The 23,170-nt window shown below is 32.9% G+C and overlaps 1 protein-coding gene across 3 annotated transcripts in view; it reads left to right on the top strand.

The window, feature by feature from the left end:
• LOC119645208 (dual specificity protein phosphatase 15) overlaps window positions 1-23,170 on the top strand; it is a 56,261-nt gene that overhangs the window by 26,677 nt on the left and 6,414 nt on the right. The window lies entirely within an intron of this gene.

Raw genomic sequence — 23,170 nt, 5'->3', positions numbered from 1 at the left:
CAATACCGAGAGGTTCTAATGCTTTTGCTGAATCTCAAAAGGATAGCTACCAAGCAGATGGCTAGACGGACATGCTTAAATCAACTCTGAACTTGATGCTAATCAGAATTATATATACTTTAAGGAGTTCTACAGCTTCCTTTGGTTGTATCAAAATTCGTCCTTCATATTCGTCGTTTAATAAACTTTTCATAATATTATTACGTTTGTGAAAATTTTGCATTTAATTCTTTAAGTACTTTAGGTTAAGTTGGTTTGCTCACGCTTATGAATTAGGTGCGTAATAGGTGAGCTAATATATCAATTTGTATAATTGTGCGTGAGCACACATATTATGTTGGCATAATTCAATTGATTCATTATATATAGTTTACAGTTACAGTTTTACGATACATTTTTCTTCTCTTCCACCTCATCAAGTTTGCTTGAAAAAAATTCATTAAACAACTGCCTAAAACTAACTATATTGTGGACATCATAAACTGACACGCAAATGCTATCGTTAACAGCGAATATATATATATATCGGTTTTGATAATTTAAAGTTCATATCCATCTGCCAAATATATCAGTTTATGTCAGTCAATTGAATTAAATGTTTTATCTTAAAACATAGACTAAATAAATTGAACAGTTTTGATAATACAAGAAATTCAATCACTTCAGATATGATAGATCACTGAAGAAATTGTGGATAGATGCTTTAGTATGATGAGGAGAAAGAATCTTAATAAGTGAATCAGATATAAAGAACCAGATATGGACGCGGTTGTTGTCGCAGTCGAATGTCTTCGCATGATATTTTCTATACGTGAGTATGTATGTTGGTTTCTATTTACGAGAAACTAGGATCCAATTTTACGATCTGGAGTTGCGAAAATCAGTCGCAAACTAAGTGGAGACTGAAAAGTTTTTTTAACTTCTTAAAAAAGTTTATAATCTTAAGTTTTTCGAGATGGTTAGCCCTTTTAATTAGGAAAACAGCTCAAAAGAGCATAGTTTAGTGAGGGTCAAGAATTCGGTAGGAAAGACATCATTTATCGAAAAAAATATTTCATTTTATTAAAGCATCACTTAAGTCGTCAGAAAGTGTTTTTATCATTTGCAAATCATTTATTAGAAAATCAATCATATTTGTCAAGTCCCTTATCCCCAATATCGGACAAATGTTCTTCATCAGAAGATGAAGCCACAAAAGTATATATATTTAAGATATCTTGAGGAAAATAAGTAATAAAATATATAAATATATATATATTGTTATGAAATTCGCTTTCACTTAGGATACAGTCCGTATCACTGGATCGCGGATATTTTTATGCAAGAGATATACACTTCAAAGTTCTTTTATTTTTACTACTTTGTCTTTCACAACAGTAGCAGTATTTATTTACAATTATATTTCTTACATGTAGGATTGATTATTCAAAATTTATTTTGGCCGTACTCTCAGCTCAAATGTTCTTGCCCGACTAATTCTCCCTTTCACAAGTATTCTATTTATATACATTTTTACAAGCATGTGGTTTATTTTTAATCCCAGTCTGCTTTTCCGCCAATCGTTTTCATCGGCGCCTGCGAATGCTTATTTGGTTTTTCCTTCTTTAGGGAATTTATTATTGGGGAAAATCACTTAACTGAAATTAACTGGATTTGGGATTTTCGTAACAATATATATATATATACATATATATATATAAACAGATTTCTTAATATATGGATTTTTATAGATGAAGATATAACAGACATAAGACGGTTCTAGCAAAATACTTCTCCCTTATCATCATCATTCATTATCATTATAAATTTAGCCAGAGAATAAATTCTAAGGCTAAAGTCTGAAAGCACTAGCATCTAAGGTTTTCGGCTTTATTAAAAAACTCTACCGCACTTGAGTTTTGAACCCACGACCATTGAGTTGCTAGTTGAGACTCTTGCCTACTCGGCCGCTTGATCTCTTTGTGTGACTTCCCTCAGCGGTCTGCTGCAAATGTTAATTTTGTATGCAGAGTAGTTAATGAAAAACTTTCTGTATTTTTTGAAACTGTCTTAAGAAAACAACAAATTTAAATTCATCGAGCAAATGTCTCGATGCCCATTAGATTACGCCATTTTGCGGCTGCTTTCGTTTTATAATTATTTCATATTAAAGTTTCCCAGTCGAACCAATCTCAAAGTGTAATCCGACTCCACTCTGGGTAAACGTGTTTTTACCCACATCACTTATGTAATTAAAAGATATTACGTGATAACTTTCAAATGAGAGAAATGTTTTGGTGATCGATCAGATGAGTTGACCACCTAACGAATAGTGTGAAAAACACAGAAAATGGTATTGAATGAGCGCCGATTGAAAGGGTGGGCATTTCAGAAAATTCCCCACTTCGCATAATGATTGAAAATATCTAAACAAGGCAGTTGTGTGTAAGATGATTGCCGCGTTCATAACGTTCATAAGAAAAACAGCATTCTAAGGACGCCGCAGTTGACTTTTTCAAACCAAAAAGATAAAAGTCAAATTGCTTTCTCACGCGCCCTATAGCCCAGTCTTATCCTATTGTTTTTCATTTCGAAACCTAAAAATATGCTTCGCCAACAATGAAACGATAGCATTCGGACTTAATGCCTATTTTGAGAAGTTGAAATTCTCTTACTATATTACTATAAACAGGGGTGTTCACTATCAGCTATGAAATTATCGTTCGAGAAGTTACATCGAGCTAAAAGGAGACTACAAAGCGGAAGGTAAAGGTATTTTTTATCAATATTCCTTGTCATTCCCATGATAAGACGACAATTTCTAGGACTACGAACATTATATGCATATATACCTATATTTGTATATATATATATATATATATATATATACATATATCTTAATAAATTTATAAACTATTTTGGTAAAGAGTAATGTGAGTTTAATTCAATTTGCCATAAGCTTGACAAAATTTTTGTATGGAATTTAAAAAGCAAAAACTTGTTGTTGTATTTATAGGCAAACCAACATCCAGCTAAACTGGGTTTAGATGATTTTGTAATCTCTCACAAGAAATGTAAGCATAAAAAATGCTTTCGTATGCATGAATGCATTCAATTTTCATGCTGCATGAGGTTAGAATCGTTATTTAATTTCTTTCTTCACTGCTTAAAAATCTGAAAGTGAATCCGAATGCCAACTGCATAATTTATGTTGACTAATTGTTTTACTACGTATCGCTCTTCCCTCTTCGCTGACTGCTCAGTTTTTAGTTTTTTTGATTTTGACATTGTTCTCTATACTTTATGTTTAACGAGTTGTAAATATTAAATTATGTGTACAATGTAGAGAAAGAAAATAGAAAAAATTTTCAAAGAAATTTTTAAAGCAACATTTTTCTTTCGCTTTACGCACTTCCGACGAGAAAACATTCCACATAGAAAAGAAAAGAAAATTTAGTTTCGCCTTGGATTGAAAATGTTAATTGGTCGAGCAGAGCTTCGTTACACTGATATTTTAGATATTTCTTCGAAATTGTTAGTCCAACGTTCGGTTAAATATACTTTGTATAAAGGCTAACTGAAACGTTTTGGTCTATTGAAGAGATACTTAGGTAATCGATTATATTTTAAACGACCTGACTATATATTCTTTTAAAATAATGTCCGCAATCGATGATAAGTTACAATTTCCCATTAATTCCGGTTGAAAGAGGTTCATGGCCGTTTTCAAACTGAACGTCATCGCCATCAATCAAGAATTGTATGCATAATACGGATCAAGTTGGTATTGGTTAATTTTTGAAACGAACAAGTGTTTCGCTAACACGCTATAGAAAACAGTTTGGATAGACCGATATAATTAAGAGTCGAAATCGAAATTGAAATCTTACATTGATCAAAAATTTGTCATATCTTCGATATTTATTTACGCGTACAAATGGATGGATAAATTTAGTAGATTGTTATCATTTCGAGGTACATATAAACAGAGTCCAGAAATAGAAAAACCGGAAATTTCATGTTCATTCAACTCAATTATACATGACACAAACACAAAGTTAGAAGAACAACAAGAACTTTTTCGACATTATTTAAATGAAATCAATCAATGCCGGATAAGGTTACATGTTGAACTTCAGTGACAGATGTTTTATTTGATTTGTTGTTGTATTTTGAAATGCGATTTCAAAATAGTTTAAAGAAGTTTATTAAAATCAATACAAAATGATGTTTTCGAAAAGCACAAAAAAAAAAAAAAAAAAAAATAACAACATTGCAATACTTTGTTGTACTAATGTTGTTTTACACCTATTATTGTTGCATCGGAAAAGAATGGGTTGTATTCGTTTTGTCAAAACGTTTACAACACTGGAATTAAATTCTAAATTCTAATTTAGACATGTTCGTCGGTCCGCTTGTCCGTCTTCCTAAACATTCTCTTGATCGTAAAAATTCGGCAAAAACTTTGGCAGTTACCTCATGTAAGTTGGTACTGAGAATGAGCCAAATCAACGAAGAAGAAGACGCGTGCAGTGCTACGTAAACAAGAGAACAACTCGAGAGCAAAAAAAAAAAAAAAAAAAAATTGTATTTTTCGTTCGTTACTCAGAAACTACAAAAGATAAAATTATGAAAATCTTATATATATAATCTTATGAAATTCCCTTTTCTAAGATAGGACTCGTATCACTAGGTCGTGGATATTCTTTTCAAGAGAAATATACTTCACTTTGTCACTACAAGACTCTTTTATTTGCAATCAATTTGGTTTTAGGGTAGAACTATTTACATTTTACTTTGGCGGTACTCTTGACTTCTCAACTCTAATATTCTTTTTCGACTCAAATGTTCTTGTCCGACTAACTCTGCCTTCCGTACATATTCCGTATATTTATATACATTGTTACGAGCATATTACTCTTACCTAATTTCATGGCTTCATTTCTAATCCGTTAATCTGCATTTCCGCTAATCGTTTTCCTCGGCCGGCAGGTGGCTGGCGCGCCGCGAATTTGCATTTAGTTTTTTCCCTCTGTAAGGAATTTATTATTTGGGAAAATTAATTATCCGGAATGGACTGGATTTTCGATTTCCGTAAAAATACTTTATCGGCAATTCTCTAATATATTTATATAAAAATGGAAAAAGTCGGCCACTCCCATCTAATATTATGGGGCATCCATCCCAAAGTTATGCTGTATATTCTTACGCACACCATCAAGTTAGGAATCCATCTCCTTGTTTTATCCATCTGCCCATCCAAATAATATCTATGCTACACGCTCTCTCTCGTTAACGCAAGCACAGATATCGCATTCAAATTCGACAGAAGGATTAGAAGCTTTTGCACACAGGTTAGTATTGGAAATGAGCGAAATCGGTCGAAATGAACGCTTACAGCGCAACGTAAACCGAGAACAGCTCTACGTTCTTAGTTCTTTACAACATACTCACAAACTTTCCCCATATATTCTACTGTAGGGAGTATGAAAACTTAGTTTTTTCTTTTCATTGTGTTCTCATTAAAAGACGTAAACGGCAGGAAATCCTTAACAAGGTTGCGTAAATTGTTTGCTCATCTATTGAAATGGCTGCTGTTTATAAGCCATGAGCTAATGATAGTGTAAAAAAAATCGTATTATTTTGAAAATTGGAAAACTCGTCACTTGTTCCTATATATATATATATAGGGCTATCTGATTCCTCGAACCTATTTTTACGGTGAAGCTTTATAAACCCCTTCATGTTATATTTTTGTTAATTCTTTCAAATATTAACGAAACCCATTGCAATTTCAACAACTGTTTTGCTATATTTTAAATACCTATTTAAAGAGATCTGTCAATAAAAATTTCAAGTCATGTCTTATAAATCATGCATCGCTCCTGCAATTGATAATATGAGATCCTTTAGAGTTTACATAATTATAAATAGTCTATAGGGTTTTAGTGAAGAATGGCTGTCATGCTAGTGTCATCCAAGATTGGTCTCAAACTCTTTATATTACTTTTTAATTATTTTCCTCTAGGTCGATTATCATAGTAAATTAATATTTGTTTCGTCATACTTTCATATAGTATGACACTTTTAAAAAATATGTGAACTTTTTTCTTAACTTTTCCTTTCCTTCTTATTTTACTTAGTACTCTTAGCTTAATAAAACTGTATTTTAATTGAATCATCATCTTAATAAGTTATTCAGTAGCTCTTGTGTATTAAAACTTTTCTTATTAACCTCTTTGTAATCAAAATATTCCTATCACACCAACTTCAATTTCCAACCAATAGCAATAACAACTTAATAAACTTGTCAATAACATGTATGGTCACATGTACTCGTTTAGTATAAATAATAAGTAAGAAAATTATGTTCGGCTATGGCCGAGTCATCTATACCCATTACTTTTGTTTAAAAAAAAAAAAAACTATAGACAAGTTGTCCGACGTGTTTGCTTCACCGGTAACACTGGTAACTTTAAAACCTTTGTGTTTTCGAAAACTTTCGACAAGTTGATATTATAATGTATGCAGAAAGAGCAAACCTTACTGCAGACGGATAGTTGAGCGGGGAAACGTGCCTTGATCAGTTCAAAATTTCATACTTATCAAGAATATATATATATATATATATACCTTATAGGATCTCTGAAAACTCCTCTTGGACGTTGCAGAGATTTTGACGAAATGAAAATATCATTAACTTGTAGGTGATGGGTGTCAAAACGTGCTCGAAAAGCATATACGCTCTAAAATGACGCTTCTGGTCTACGTTTAGAATATTGATTAGGGCCCGCCCTACTTGTGGTACTGTGTACACTTAGTTTGTGCGGACGTATGTAACATCGACAAGTGCTTAAGATAGATTTGACTTTTATAATATCGATCAATTCAGAATCGTTCCGTTACACAATTTACGCTTTTCTGCCCGTCGGTTTGTCCGATATTTGTGTTTTGGGTTCAACCTAAAAATGAATTACGCCATATTTGGATCATGTACGTCCACTTATTGCACCCTATAGCGTATAACGTAAGCTTTCACATAACAAAAAGATTTATTTTTGAATATTTTGTGATGTAATTTGGTCCCCAATAGTAATTTGACATTGAAATCGAGTGGACCGCGCAGGTATATTATTGTAACCACATCCCGTATAGGCTTACTCTGTAATATTAAAACAGCAGCAAAGTCTTTATCACGAAAATAGCTAAAATATAATCATACCTTTAATAAGGAGTCTAAGAATTAAAATTTGGATGACGTTAGTCAACGTTTTAGGTTTTCCTGCATAAAAGAATTATCATGAAAAGTATTTCTTACTTATGAACAAGTATTATATTTTAATCACAAAAATAAACGAAGACTTTTAGTAAGTAATTTGCTGTAGGGTTTATTAACGATCGGCATTACACAAGTATAATGTTTTTACTTGATTTTGTTTTCCATTAGGTCGAATTATAAACAACTTCCGATACAAGTAAGCGAAATCCATGCTCGTGCTTATCTTCTATATAAGCCGCAGGAGGAAACGCTTTTTGCTCAGTTAGCCTCCACACAACTTTTTTGTGTATTGAACATTTTATTAAGCCATTATTCAACACCTCTAAAATAGAGTGAAGAAGTACATACTTATTATGGGAATTGTAAATGGTCAAGGTTCGATAAGTGAAATTGGCTTGTCATTGGTTTGTTTGCCGTCCATAAGGAAGAACCGACCCTTAAAATCGATTCTGTCTTTTCGACAACATTTAAAACGAAATATTGGAGGTAAACAATGTTAATTAATAAGACATATGCCGTCACCTGAAGCAATTAGGGAAACTCAGAAAGTTAAAAGGACACGCAAGTCAATTATAACTTGACTTTATGTACAACATGGCGTATGAATGATATAGTTTTAGAAAAAAGGAATGAGAGCACTACATTAATCTTGACCCATATCTCGGTTTAATGATTCTTTGTACTTATTATCGACCGGGGAGGCTGCATTAGATTTGCGCTTCACTTTCACATCTGTTTCCGTTCTTTCATTAAAGACCCAGGAGTGCTTAGTTTATCGATTTGGCATTTATTCGATTCAGAAATCATTTTCTGAATCTGACCTTGTCTCTCCATCCGTCCGTCTCGTTTTTTTTTTTTTGTGCTGAACCTATAGGCCGCAATTTTTCATATATTTTGATGAAATTTGATACACTGAAAATGGTACAAATCGGAAAATTTTTTCAGCTACTAAGACCTTATTTAATGATTGGTCGCAGCTCACTACAGTCCCCAGTTTTTATCCACATTTTTTAAATTTTTTTTCATTTTCCTATCATATTTAAATTTTCAAGTTTTATAAGCATTTTTAAAATTTTGCCTTAAAAATGATGTCAACTATTCGTTAAATAGAAACATAAGGTAAGCATAAATTATTATTATCATTGCTGGACAGGAAGCTTTTTTTTTTTCTAAAGAAATTTTACAGTTTTAAGACGACAGGAACGGAATGAATGGTTTTTACACTCACAGCCGGATGTCATAATAAAGCAGAAATTTTATCGTGCATCAGGCCACAATAAGCTTTCTAGAGATTTGAATACGTGTGCATACTGGATTATCGTGCGATTTTATTTGCTTCGCTTAACTTTTGAACTTTTTATAAGATTTATAAATATATATATATATATATATATATATAAATATTGCAGTCAAAGAAAGTCGGTATAGATTTCAAATTATACATACACCGTACACTTTAGTTCGCAAATTCAAATCAAAATAAGTGATGTATACATGAATGTAGTATATGGATATCAAACAAGACTTGTAAGGTGCCGAGAAGATTGGAGGAATTGTGAGGCAAAAGGTAGAATTTAAAAAACGAGTGTTCCCTTAAGCGAGCACGTTGAACACTGTATGGCTTAAGTTTATAAGAGGACGGCAATTTTATTGTATCTACAAAAATAGCAATATAAACCTTGAACGGATTAGGCTTTAAATTGAATAGTGGCTATTGTGCTGACAAAAATGCTAAACCATCCACGCAATTGAGGATCGAAAAAATGTAAGACTTTCGGTAGTCTATGCTAAAGGAAATCGTATTAACTTATTATCCGAGGAATTTCTTCTACTACGCGTTCTTAAAAGCATGACATAGAAGGTCAACGATAGCTAAGTTATTCGGTTTAAGTTCACTCAAGAGAAACAAAACTATCTCTCGTTTCAGTTTTAAGGCTAAATAATATTACAAATGAGAGAATGGATAAATTGAGTTCCACATCTAGACGGTATTCGCAATTCAAAGTACACGTTTTCAAGTGTTAAAGAACTTTGACCGATAACCGAAAACTTAAGCTTTTTTTGTAAGAGTTTCTTGCAGTTACTTATATTTCGGTGAACTGAAAGAAGAAGAAAAAAACTCGAAACCAATCTTACCGAAAAAATTGTAGTAGTCAAGAAATCGACGTACAACTAACTATATGTGTGTTGCTTTGTGCTAACTTAAATATAAACCAAATTCGATCGATTGGAAATATGCTTAGCTATGGACATTTTAAATTGTTAGCATATATTTAAGTGTTTGTGAACTGGTAGATGAAAGATAAGTTTTTTGGAAGCGTATGCATTTATATAAAAACTTTTTTGGTATTTTGGTTAGTTATCGCTTCGAATAAATATACGATGAACGTCAAGTATTTTATCCATTTTAAGCGGATTTGTCGTTTAAGCCAATATGCAAATACTATGAGTTATTTTCGGGGCGATTATGGCTTTTTAGGTATTTTGTAGATAACATTCACAGTTGCAGTGAATGATAGTCGTATACAAATTGTGAAAAAATTATTAAAGGTACAAGCGTCGAATTTAAATAAAACCATCATACCGATGTCTCTTTTTAGTTTAACGTGGGTAAACTACCTTATCGGTTAAGCTAGTGGTCTGAACTACACTGGAGAAACCAGATATATTTATTCATACAATCGTGGATAGCTATACCATAATAGCATTGAATTAACCATCAATCGGACACTGCAAACAAATTGTTGCTTCCATAGACTAAAGATAAGCCGAAATACTGCTGAGTTTATTTGAGTGATAGTACTTGTAAAAATATATTGTAAGTAAATTATTTAAAAGCTATCGCAATCCATTCGGTTGACCGTAAAGAAAATAAATTAAGAGAAATTATGAAGATTTGGGTAAAGAGTAAGCGTAACACTGAAGAAAGCAATCCAAGATCGTAAACAACGAAGTGATTCAACGAAATAACCGTACGTAGAAACGCTGTTAAAAATATGGAAATATAAAGAGGTGCAGAGACCCGGTTTAGTACTTTCTACTACCTTTGTTTATATCTTTTTTTTTTAATGTAACTAAAAATAAATAGTTTAAGTTTTAATTATAATAAGTACTTGCATGTATATTGATCAGCGACATCTACTGGTGAAAATGAGAAAGTGATGCGAGATATCAATACACAAAACGATCAAATTCGATGATTTAACCTTTCTCTGCATAAAGTAACACTTTTTCATTCAGTATTATTAAGTTATTCAGTGTAAGCGGACGCTATTGCATTTTTGCCGTTTATTACTTTTGTTGATTAATTTGAAGAAATCTGCTGCCGAAACTCACCAAACACGTTCGGAAGCTTAATGCTACTCCATCATAGCACAATTGTCCGTTGAAGGACCAAGAAAATGCGAAGACAATGAATTGCAAGACTTATTGGACGAAAGCTCAGTTCAAACTCTCGAAGAACTTTTGAACAGCGTAGCAGTGATGAATTAAATGTTTCCAGACAGGTTCAAAAGAAGGAAAAATACCTATCATACGAATTGACTGAAAATGTCTTTTTTAACTACTTCAATATCGGTGGGTTTTTGACCAGCAAAAAAGAAGGGTTTTCTGCAGCATATTATGATATTCAAGCGGAATATTCCCAGCCATATAGTTTTGCTGTGCAAGATGTACTGTCTTACGAGCTGCTAAAACCGACTGAAACTGCTACTGCAGATGTCTACAGATGTCAATTCAACAAATGCAACGATATATTGTCGCAAGAAAAGGCCAGCAATATCGGTTAATAGCGTTGCCTTGCATGGCAACGCTCGGCCACATGTGGCAAGAGTTATCAAAGAGCGCGCAAAAGGGGTTGATGACGGGATCGTTACCAAACTAGTATCGTTCTTTAGGTAGATGGGAAAAAGTCGGGGAAAATGGTCTAAAATATTCTGAGTCCCTTTTTCAAGGGAAAAAATGATCAAAATACATGCAAGCACCTAATAAAACTTTTTATTAACAGAAACCATGTGTTTATGTCTCTACATTTATGTCTCTACATATATGTAGAGACATAAACACTTCTCAGTCTCTCTAGACGCCATGGATGCGATGATGATGGTAAAGAAACTTTTAAGTATTATTAACACATAAAGAATATAATGTGCTTATGCAGTTGCAATATGATGATATTAAAGAAATTCGAAAGAAAATTTACGAACATTATTACGGTTTGTTTGACTTCTTTTTATCCTCAAGATTGCGAATACCAGCAAAGTCGCGCGGAAGATTTTTATTTGAAGTAACTAACTCTGTTTCGAATCCAATAAAACTGTGCAATGTACCACAAATAATAAAAAGAACAAGACCCTATCTGTTTACCTAGGCTTGATTCGTTTGAACAAGGCCCGTGAACGCTAGACGAAACGTTGTGAGCTGAATGTCGCTGAAAGACTTAAAGCGATAATCACGCTTCGCATTGTCTGTTCAACAATTTGTTGAACTTCATATTGCCATTGTCAATCTATTGTCTCAGTGAGAGAGTCAAACGCACATCCAAACATATTGTGGATTGTTTTTGGAACTATTTTGACGCAGCATCAGTTCCAGAAATAATAGATCAATACCTTTCACGGCCATCGAGACATAATTTATAATTTAAAACTATAAATTATTTTATATGCCCTTTAAGATTTTTGTTAATCTATTTCAGTTAAATATCAACAAACGGCCTTGCATCACTTCAAATTCAACTAAACAAACTTACACTCGAATTCATTATGTTTTAAGAGTAAATCTTAGATTAATTGTATTAAAAAGGAAGATGAAAAAAGAAGAATAATATAAATAAAGTAAGTTAAAAATAAGTTAATAATTTAATAATAATAATAATTCATGTGTAAATAAATAAAAAGAGAAGGAAAAAAGAAATGCATGTACACAGCTAGCACAGAAGCGTTCCCGCAACAAGAACGGATCCAGGTTGCAATTGAACCCCCCAAACAATTGCAAACATATATAAGCTTGGCAATCAACACATTAACAACACGAAATAAAAACAGCATTGAGATACCAAGAATGCAATGTCAGTTTAAGTACGACGTAGGTAAATCGCACGTATTAAGCAAAGTTGCTTTAATAGACCAGTGTCCGATAATGAGACTAAGTGATAGGAGTGATTTAGATTTCTACAAACAACTCTGAGCGGTTTAAAGAGCTCATAATTGTCTCTATATATTGACTAAGGTTAATCAAGATAAAATGCCTAGAGAAGCGGTTAGGGATAATGCGGGCAAGTCAATATTATTATTTTGATTGAGAAGGAAACAAGCAAGAATAAATCTACGCTTCTCAAATGACGGTAAGGATAACAGAAGCAACCAATTTTCATAAGGGGAGAAGAGGGACAATCGGGTTCCAATCCAACGCTTCACCCCGCTTTGCGCCGCGAAATTGTTGTGAAAAGAGCTCTGACATCTTCTAGAACGTCTGTGTGTTTTTTTTTTTTTTTTCATTAATCAGTGACTTACTGTTTAAGTTACGTAATTTTATGGCAATCATACAGATCAACAAGCGAAAAAACTATTCATTTATAAAGGTTCAATACGCACAAATCACAATTGATCGATCAATCAATATCGATTATGCCTTATTCGATAGGAATCCCATAGAAGTCCTATATATATTTTTGGAAATGTCGCAGGAATTCTTTGAAATTCAATTGCCTGAGGAAAAAAATATAGAGTGAGTCTGTTAATAGATTGTTAAATCGGTTCTCTAGTGTTCTCTCAATTGAATCTGCGCCGTGCCCTTAACAAATTAACAAATTAATATTAAAAAGGGTTTTTTCGAAAGCTACCCTTCACCTCGAAGGGAACAATGAATGTACCGCCATTTGACCTAATTTTTTCTCTCGTTTTTTTTTTCCACTCTTTACTTGATTTTAAAGTCATTTTCCTTTGTTTACTTTTTTAACCATTCTTTGTCGAAATATGGCATAGCTTTCTTCTTTTTATTTTTTGTTCGTTTGTACCGTACCGTTCCGTTTTTATTGAAATAAATTTTACAACAAAAAAAAAATTTTTTTTCTTTCCTTTTTTTTTTTTAAATTATCAACCTTTTAAAAGGTTTTTTTTTTTTCTGTCATCTCACATACAATGTATTTCAAAATGTTTTAAAAAAAAAAAAATAAAATAAAAAATCGTATTTTTTAATATAAACTATTGCATAAACCCATACGCACATGCACACATGCCCGTATTATAATATGTCAACAAACTAAATGAACTTAATCTGTTACTACATGAACCCATTAATGTAAGCGAGAATATGACAGGACAAGAGTGAGGGGGCAACTACTGGGCACACGTCCGAAAGCAGTTTAGACATGAACTGAAATAGCTTTCCTATCATGTCTGCAAACGTAAATAAAAAAACAGATATTGTTTACTGACAACACACACCCGTGATATATATATATTTATATATATATATATATATATATATATATATTTACACATGCATAACCATATAAACATAAGTATTGTAAAGTTGCATGCCTGTGTTGGCTTAAAAATAAAATTGGCTTTTTTTTTTTTTTTTGTTTTCCATTTATTTCCTCATTCAGAAAAACTATCCGAGAAAAACGTATAAAATCACATGTGCATTAGGTTTCGCTAAGAAAGGGAAATAGGAGGCAATGTTCGATTCCTATGCAAATTATTATAAACGGCTGTGAACGCATCTTTTATGCACATCAGCGCCAGCGTCATCGTAAGAAAGACTAAAAGAAAGGAAAAAATTAAATGATGGGTGAGGCTGTTTTTTTTTTTTTTCTATTTTTAAGGAATAAAAATTTTAAATAAGGAGTAACGAGTAAAAAGCGAGGAAAGCGCGGTTGTTCTTAGTTTTTGTTGGATTATAGAGGTGTCCTTTGACCTACATGGGTCCGTTTCAAGTTATTTGGCAAATTTTGTAAGCGATAGATTCATTTGTGCGAACGAAAGGATATTGATTGCAGATAACTATATAGTTGGGCAGACGGACAGATGGAGAGATGAACAGGTGGCGAGATTTAGATACATCCCGAAATTCTAACTGCTCAAGAATTTACATGTTTGATGGGGTCCTGTAACTCTGATTTCACGCGTTGTAATTGAAAGAAAGAAAAAGAAAGAAAATTTTGATACTCTATAATACTGGACAGGCGTAGCCAATTTTTTCCATTTTTGCACAGATACTACAGCGGCGCCCATAGAATATACACTCCCATTTTTTTAGGTTTATCTGCAAAAAAAAACAACTTTTTATTGTTATTAGAACACAGAGGTTTTCTCAGTTTACGTGATACGTATAGGGTTATCTATTGACCGATTTGGCTCATTTTCAATGTTAACCTGCGTGCAAGAACTTCCTCTCCATTTTTATGCCCAATAAAATGTTTACGATAGATATTATATCGGCGGACAGGCGAATAGGCAGATAGACGGACAAGCTTAAATTAATTTAGAATTTTATGTTGACCAAATCCATATACCTACATATTGTATGGGGTCTCTCAAGCTTACGTCTGGGTGTTGCAAGCGTTTCAATATACCTCTCATCCTCCAATGATGGGCTTAGAAAAGAAAAACTAGAGCATCTAGTAAGGAACAAGTGTGGAAAATCTATATGCTTTCGAATGAATTATTATTATCGTACTATCCCACATCGAAACGATATATATCAAGAAATTTCTTTTAATCTGCAAACTGTAAACATTTAAATTCTAATTAAATCGAAGTAAGAAAAAAGTTGAACAGAAAACCGCAAGTTGTCGGTTACATTCCCTATTTAAAGAGATACGAATGTTGTAGAAGCGTTATAGAGTTGTAGAGTGGCTAAGAGCTTTCGATTGGGCTGATGAAATCTACCATTTTAAAGTAGGATAAAGAAAAATATTATTTCTAGGCTCTTAAGTGTGTCTTTTTATCGTTAATACAGTCTGGTGAAGGATGCAAAACGTTGTCCTTTTTTTTTTTATATACACAATTTCATAGGAGAATTTTGTAGTTTATGGATTTGACAGATTGTATGCAACGATGACCAATATACGTTGTGCGAAACCATTGACTCAAATCTTATTACTATTTTGACAGCGTCAGGAAGGGAAATGCGTTGTCGTGGCATATTGTAATGTGTGATGATAATGCTTATGACATTGTTTGTTTAATTACGTAGATGCATCAGCTCTCGAGCGAGATGCATTAATTAGTGCTGTTAATGATATGTAAAGGATATCTCCACAATCAGAAATGTGACATTGCTCCTGCCGACAATCAATGTTAATAAAGTGAATTATTTTTCGTTTTTTAGAATGTTCGGACGGTTGGTGAATCTTTCTGTGAATCGAAGTTACGAATAAGAAATAAAGTCTAATATGCAATTAAAAGTCATTTGATAGGTCATTGCCAACACAGATCATCTTATATAAGCCGACGTTTCAATTTATTAAGCCTGCGGTGACTATTCGTTTTAAATGAGGAAAGAGAGCGAGTAAGAGGACGCTTAGTTTAGGTTTAGGGCTGGTGGTGCATTCTTTAATTACGTGTGTTATGACCGAAACAACATCAACATTTCAACATTTGAATTAGTTATGTGTCACGGAGCAGGTGTTATCATACTTGACTTTCTTCTATGCAACTTGCCTATGTTGGAGGAAGAAACTGTTTCCAATAATGGAATTCGATTGCTTCAACAACAGCATTATATACATATGTACTTTACTATCAAGACTGAATCTAGAGTTTAACAGCTACGATAATCTGAATTTAATAGCCATCAGTAATTTCGATATAAGTGAGTTTCGAGCTATTTGATTGAGTTGAGTTGGGAGTTGCTGTAGCCCACATTTCGTTTCTAAGCATAAATGCACACATTTTGCAGAATTAACGTTTTTTTTTGCCATTTTTGGAGCCTCTGCTCTAGAATGGTAATCTGGTTTCTGGAATTCACGTTGACGCCATGATGTGGTTGGCATTTGCGCTTACAATGGCTGTGTCATCTGTGAACGTGAACGTGTGCGTAAGATAGTCGGTTGTCATGCCGCCTATGTAGATAGAAGACTTTTTGCCCCAGCGGAATCGAAGAAGAGTGGGACCCTCTATTTTAGCAAAGGAAGGACGGAAAGAAACAAGCCGCTTTATGCTAATATGCCCGTAAATTGCAATAAATCAGTAGTGGAGCTTCTATTATTCCTTAATTTAATTCTCATACACAGCGTTCATCAATTAAACATAGCGTATATATTAGAGGCTTACATATGCACATATATATATATTCACTATCATAAATGTATGTAATACTCTGACTTTGTATGGTTTTGTTAATAATTTACAACATAGTCGGCGTTAATTTCATAACAAAACGTTAAACATGCTCTGAAATACATTTAGCAGAAAAATGGCAATACCTGGAGGGCTTTCTCTCGCACATTCACACGTTTCATAAATGCCACAGAAGATTTATTTTTAATCTTTTTGTGTCGAATACAAACAACTGCAACTATAATAACAACAACAAAACTAAAAAAAAAATAAAAATAAAAAAACAACAACAGACAACAACAATTGACATAAAGGAATGCACAGAAATAAATGTAAATGTTAACAAATTGTAGAGAAGTGCTGTCAGTTTGTTGGAGAAATAATTGTGAGACTTTTTCCCTCCTCCTTTGATTGCAACAAAAATTACAAGTAAGACATTCATGCACTTATCTCTGTATACGTATGCATATATGGGTACATAAGGGAATGCACATTTGTTTTTTTTTTTTTTTTTTCTCATATGCACAACATGATGTATGCGTAATGAAAATGCAAATGAAAATGAAAATGAGAATGAGTGTTGACACTTGGCCATCTATAGGCATATATAGATATAGGCAGAGGAATGGTGTCATAAAAATGTTAAAAGTGTCGATCTTTCATGTTCTTCTGTTGTTCAACCTAACCTTGCCGTTTGCAAATTTAACTTTTCCATACCTTATTTAATTTTTACTAGCCCTACTAGCATCTTCAGTATTTATTTTTAGACAAGAAAAAAAAACAAAAAAAAAAAAACCATAAAGAAAGAGAGAGAGAGAGAGAGACGTAGAGGAAATACATGGCTGGCTATGTTATGCTTAGTACTGATATCGAGTAAATTGAATTTATAAACAATTGAAAATTGTATGCATTCGATGTTGAAACTAATCTCTAGAGATTTTTAAGTGTTGTACCGGCAAGTGCACTGTATCGTTTTCATGGCCTTAAGAGTAGTCGTTTGAAAGCTTGAATTGCTGAATATAGATACGATACACGTTTATTATACTAGACATAATAATAGTTGTTGGAGATTTCTTTTTTTTTTTTTTTAATTATTTAATCACAAGGAGTAGCAAAAAATTGAAAAAAAAGAAAAAGAAAAAACGAAAAGAAACTTTTATTTACACCTTATGATGAATTTGTGACGCCCGCAATTTCAAATCTTTTTCTTTTCCTTCCGTTTTAAGCATACAAATAGCAATGCGTATTAAAATCTTATAAGTTTTATTGTTTTCCGAAAGGTCATCGGTACAACGCTTTGACATTCTACGGATTATACCGGTTCATGTGCATACTACCGTGCTTGGTTTGCTGTGAGAGAGACTTTTTTCACGCTTCTTCTGAGAGGGTTATCTTCTGCTCCTACTGAAATTGCACATGCGGGGAGGGGGCTGGCAAGTATATACATATTTTGTACCAATTCGCATTGTGAAGACCTCTCAAGCTGAACGGATTCCAGTATATTTTATTTGTGCATGTCTTCTAGCATTATGTAGACAGTAACAGAGAGACAGATTTTCCCACTTGAAGCTAAAGTTGCATGCGCTTAGATAGATGGGCTTACTATTTATCATCTTATACTTATCGAGCCATTTTTCCAAAGATGTCGATGTCGTTTTGTTTTACATGACGACATTGCCATGGGATTAATATGATTGCGCTGAATGGCGGTATCAGCAGTGGATTGAGTCGATAGATGATATCTGTCGTATACTGTAAATATAAAACAGGTTCATATGTGGTTCCTTGCGGAAATTTAGTTAGCTTAGTTAGTTTAGTTACTTATGATTTTTCTATTCATAGGCAAACAGTCGTTGGTGTGCATTACAAAGGTAGGGTCTGAAGGATAACTTCGCAGCTTAGTATAAGTGCTGTTAGATAACTACAGTTTAATTTTTTCAATAAGGCATTTGTGGGGTTTGTGATCTATTGTATCTATAAATATCTATATAAGAAAGGCTTAAAAATATTCTCTACTGTCCACAAAGCCACCGCATCAAGTACCTGTTCAAGCAAGATGTAATTGCTATTTAAAAAATTTCCTTTTAGCTTTCAAGTAAAACATTTACTGATATTAAGCTGTAACTTTAACGTGAATTGAACTGCGTGACATTTGACCTACGGTTATATGAAAAGACCGACACATCTTCAAGCACATTTTTCCGAATGCTCCAAAGCGTTATAAATCTGGAATAGCCCTTCTCCACCAATAAAGCTATCAATCGTTTTTATAGCCATAAGTCTGTGATTGACATATGTTCATTTTACGATTAAGACCGTTTTGTTTTTTTTATTAATTAGCCACATTCGTCCGTCCGTCCAATTAGTTCCATCTGTGGTTCCGCACAGAAAATTTAAATTCGTTTACAAAAGTCGCACCCAAACTTTGACTTCTCAGGTTTTTTTTTTCTAAGTTCAGGACCGAGTGATATGAACTCAAATCAATGAATATTTCGAATTTATTAAAGTGTGTATGCGTTTAGAAACACTTTAAGAAACTCTGATAATCGCATATTGCTTTGTCACTAATTGAAAGCTTGACAAAGAAGATATTTTTTCATGCGCTCCTCCTGGGCGCATCAATATACGGATTATTATGAGTACATAAAATAGAGAAAGATTACTATAGATAGGTAAAAAAAATGGACGCTTTAGGTATATTCATGATTGAATATTTTCAACTATGATTCACTTTATCATATTGAGAAATTGTCAATTTTTTTTTTTTTTTTGTTACACTTCACGGTATCAGGCATCATCATCACTTATGTATAATTTGCTTACGTTCGGTGCTAATATGATTATTTATAATAATGTCTCTATAAATGTGTTTTTACGTTTTATTCAATTGTCTTTTCAATGCCATCCTTTCTTTTACACTTTGTCTATAAACTAGTTTTCAAACAAGTGTTTGATGTGTACTTACGATCTCATTTGCATCATTACTATATTAAAAAGGAATATTATTAGACGTTGTTGCCGATTCATTGCTTTCCTTCCTCTCTTCCGGCATTTCTTTCAACAGCCAACAAAAGAGTTTCATTTTGCTTGTTGTGCTTATAGATTCTAAATGAAAATAAATATAAAATAAGTAACGAATTGCGGCCAGAGCAGAGCGTTCTTCTATTTCACATTTTGCTTTCATTACATAAAAGACTAATTTATTAAATGGTTTTTCACTTGTTCATTTAAATAAAAAGAAGACACATAACTTCGTGAGAAAATCAAGCGGGCTTATCATCTGACGCCTACTTTAAAAATATCTTAAAATAGTTAAAAATATGTGCCTTTAATCTTTTTAACGGTCAAATCCAGTTATACAACGCGAGCCGCGAACGTTGTCCGATAGGGGCGGATATAGAAATGATTGAACGTAGCTGATCATAAAATGAGGATAGAAAAATGTTAATTTTAATCTTACACCTGAGCGGATGGATCCTATACCTTTCGATATAATATAGTGATTGGAGAGGTTCAGGTTATTCAAGTAATGTTGGTGCCAGAGTTAGTGTTGTAAGGCCTTTCATGAACATGAGAAACAGAATCTGTATTAGGAGATATGCCAAGAAGTTTCTCTAATTATTTGTGCAAATGAGAGGATCTCAAATCTCCGGGGAACGAATGTCAGAATGAGAGAAAACGAAATATAAATTAATGAAGAAGAGAAGCTGCTGTAACCTTAAGACAGATTTTTCAAAAATTTGTAATCTATTAAAGAAATCTTGTTTGTATGTTTTGAAGGCCTCTAAATATTTTGCGATTTTTAGTTTGGAAAATGTGGCACATTGCTACCTCAGTCTCTGATACAACTAATACAGACCTTTCGAACAATCGAATTCAACATCAGCAGTTCCATCAGCAAAGCTGGCACATTTCATATGAGGAAAACATGACTTACATGGTTATCGCACCAGACATGCATTAGAACTTAAATTTTAAGCAAGATTTAAATCTATTTTGCTGTTGTTGATCAGGTCTATGCTACACTTTTTGATGCTGCTGAGTACAAACTATTAGAATAATATCTTTTTCATTTTGAATAATTCATCAAAATTAATATTTTTAATGAATTTATTTTTAGGATGAATAATTGGAATTCCTTGTAATTCGTCATTGGGAGCTTGAATAGGATTCGAAATTAGTTTATCAGCTTCAACCATTCTTTCATATTCCATTATCATCATTTGAATTGAATTGAATAAAGCCGTAAATTTTATAGAAATTATAATTACATCTGCCTTACCTTGAATGTATGTTTTTGTCGAGCTCTGTAAAGAACTCGAACAAAAAATGAAACAAAGACTTTGGAAAACTTGTGCAGGACTATTTTTTCAAACTTGCCTTCACTGTCGTAAAACATACGGTATTTATATATATGAACCGACGTTGTTTTGTGAGTTTTTCCAAGAAAATTCTCGCTTATGTTTGTCTTTACTCAGAAAGCTGAAAATGTTTTTATCACTTACAAGTGCCGAATAAATTGTTTTATTCATCATTGCATTAGTTCTATGCACAAGTTCTAGAAGCAGTTGAATAAATATTTTTGTATTGGGAATTCTATACAGAGTTTAATAATAATAATAATAATAACAACAACAACAACATCACTCGTATATGATACTATAATCATAATTTATCGACAGTTTTTTTATTCTAAATACAAGCTAATAATGAATTTTGGAAAATTCAATCACAAATTGAACCGGCAAAGAGAACGTAATTCCCATCTTGTTACGCTTCCCTTATTCACTACATTAAACTTGTCAGATGTTTGTAGTAAAGCCCTCGCCTCATAAAGCATATAAAATCGATACCTTCTCGGTCAGTGTTCAAAGTGCATGCGATTTGGTGATGTTGTAATTACTATAACTTTTTATCTAGAAGATGAAAATTCACTCTAATCATTTTCCATATCCAAATTAAGTTTAAAGATGAAGATGAAATTTTTTCATGGATCCAATAGCAATTATCATATAAATTGGTGGTTTTTCTCCAAATTAACGGACTGAAAACCATAGAGCCGTTGAACCTAAGCTTTAAAAGTCGTTTTAAACTAGTATTTAATAAACGTTGTTAGTAGATTACACAAAGTCTTACGGCTTGTAATTAAAAAATGAAAAAATTTTTACTTAATCTTCTTGAAGGAAGACATCCATAATGCACAACACCGCGAACACCACAATTGAAGTCAACATGACTTCGAATGTGTTGAACGATTTGCGCATAAAGACATTCGCTCGCGATTGGTCAGTTATTTCTGTGTCATATGCGCTTTATGCCGCCCTGCTAATCACAAATCATTGTGTCAGGTAAACATTGAAAATTCACTTTTGTATGTTTGCAAAAAGACGTGGGATTCTGCAGCCCTTGCATTTATTGATATGATACTCCGCGCAGATGTCAAAGGCAAAAAACAAAAATAATAATAATAATAATAATAAAAAAATTCAACGATTTCAAGTCTAAATGAAAAGTTCGCCTTGTTGTTCGCTTTGTTGTATATACATGTGTATGTCTTGCTTGGAATCAAATATTGTGTACGAACTAGTGAGCGGTATTAAAATTTCGATCTGAGTCAATGCTGTTATATTCTCTTCTTTTTTTTTTTTTTTTTAAATGAGTTTTTATTTTGCTTGTTTTCTGTTCGTATCAATCAATATAGATTTCATGTGTGTGCAAATATGTGAACAGTAAAATTTCATCCAATGAACATATATCCTACTTTCTGTCATGTAAAATTTCCGGCCTGTTAAACTTTCAAGTCCTTACCACTACTAGCGAAACAAAATAAACGAGAACAACAACGCAAATTTAATTACTGCCTAACAACTCTGGTTTTCTCAGTAATTGATGGGACCAGCGGTCTTTAATAAAACCTTTAGAGTACAAAATACGGGAGGCAAAAAAGAAAAAAGAAAAGGACGAATGTTTGTTTTCTCACGGGAATCATCAAGACGGTTATCAACCGTGATGACTGCAAACTATTAACTCGAGTCTTCTAACTTACAACTTTATGCTATCACTCGTATCGTATACGATTTTAGTCTCATCTACAAAAGCATTCATTTTGAATTATTTTGAATAAAAATTTATATAAGAGATTGTTTCACACTTCACTCTTAATTGCCAAATTGTTTGACAAGTCAACTTTCAGATGTCCCTGCCTGGTCATAGTCTTACACGCAATAGCAACTATGTGTTATCGTAACGCAAATTCTGAATTACATTATTCATTATCGAGTATTTTATATATAAAATATTCTTGATAAGTGTAAATTCGTAAATTGATGTAACAATATCCGTTTGTCAGTCCTACTGTCCAGCCATTGTTTTGCTTAACTAGAATCCGCTTTAAAACCCTATCACGGAAAAATGTATAATAGAAAGCTTGACAAACCGCTAATGTAATACATCTCGAATTGACTACCGTGGGCCACATTCGAAGAAAACATGAATCCCCCTACACGTAAACATCGACTGTTTATCATCTATGCAATCATTGTTAAAAAAATGTTTCGGCAAAGTGGTGTACAGGCATCGTAGATTTGTCCCAAGGCGTATATATAATCTTCAGAGTTATGCTTAG

The sequence above is a fragment of the Glossina fuscipes genome, unplaced genomic scaffold (genome assembly GCF_014805625.2).
Source record: "Glossina fuscipes isolate IAEA_lab_2018 unplaced genomic scaffold, Yale_Gfus_2 1, whole genome shotgun sequence".
NCBI classification, from domain to species: domain Eukaryota; kingdom Metazoa; phylum Arthropoda; class Insecta; order Diptera; family Glossinidae; genus Glossina; species Glossina fuscipes.
The sequence above is the reverse complement of the archived record's forward strand: the minus strand, read 5'-3'. Positions and strand labels throughout refer to the sequence as shown.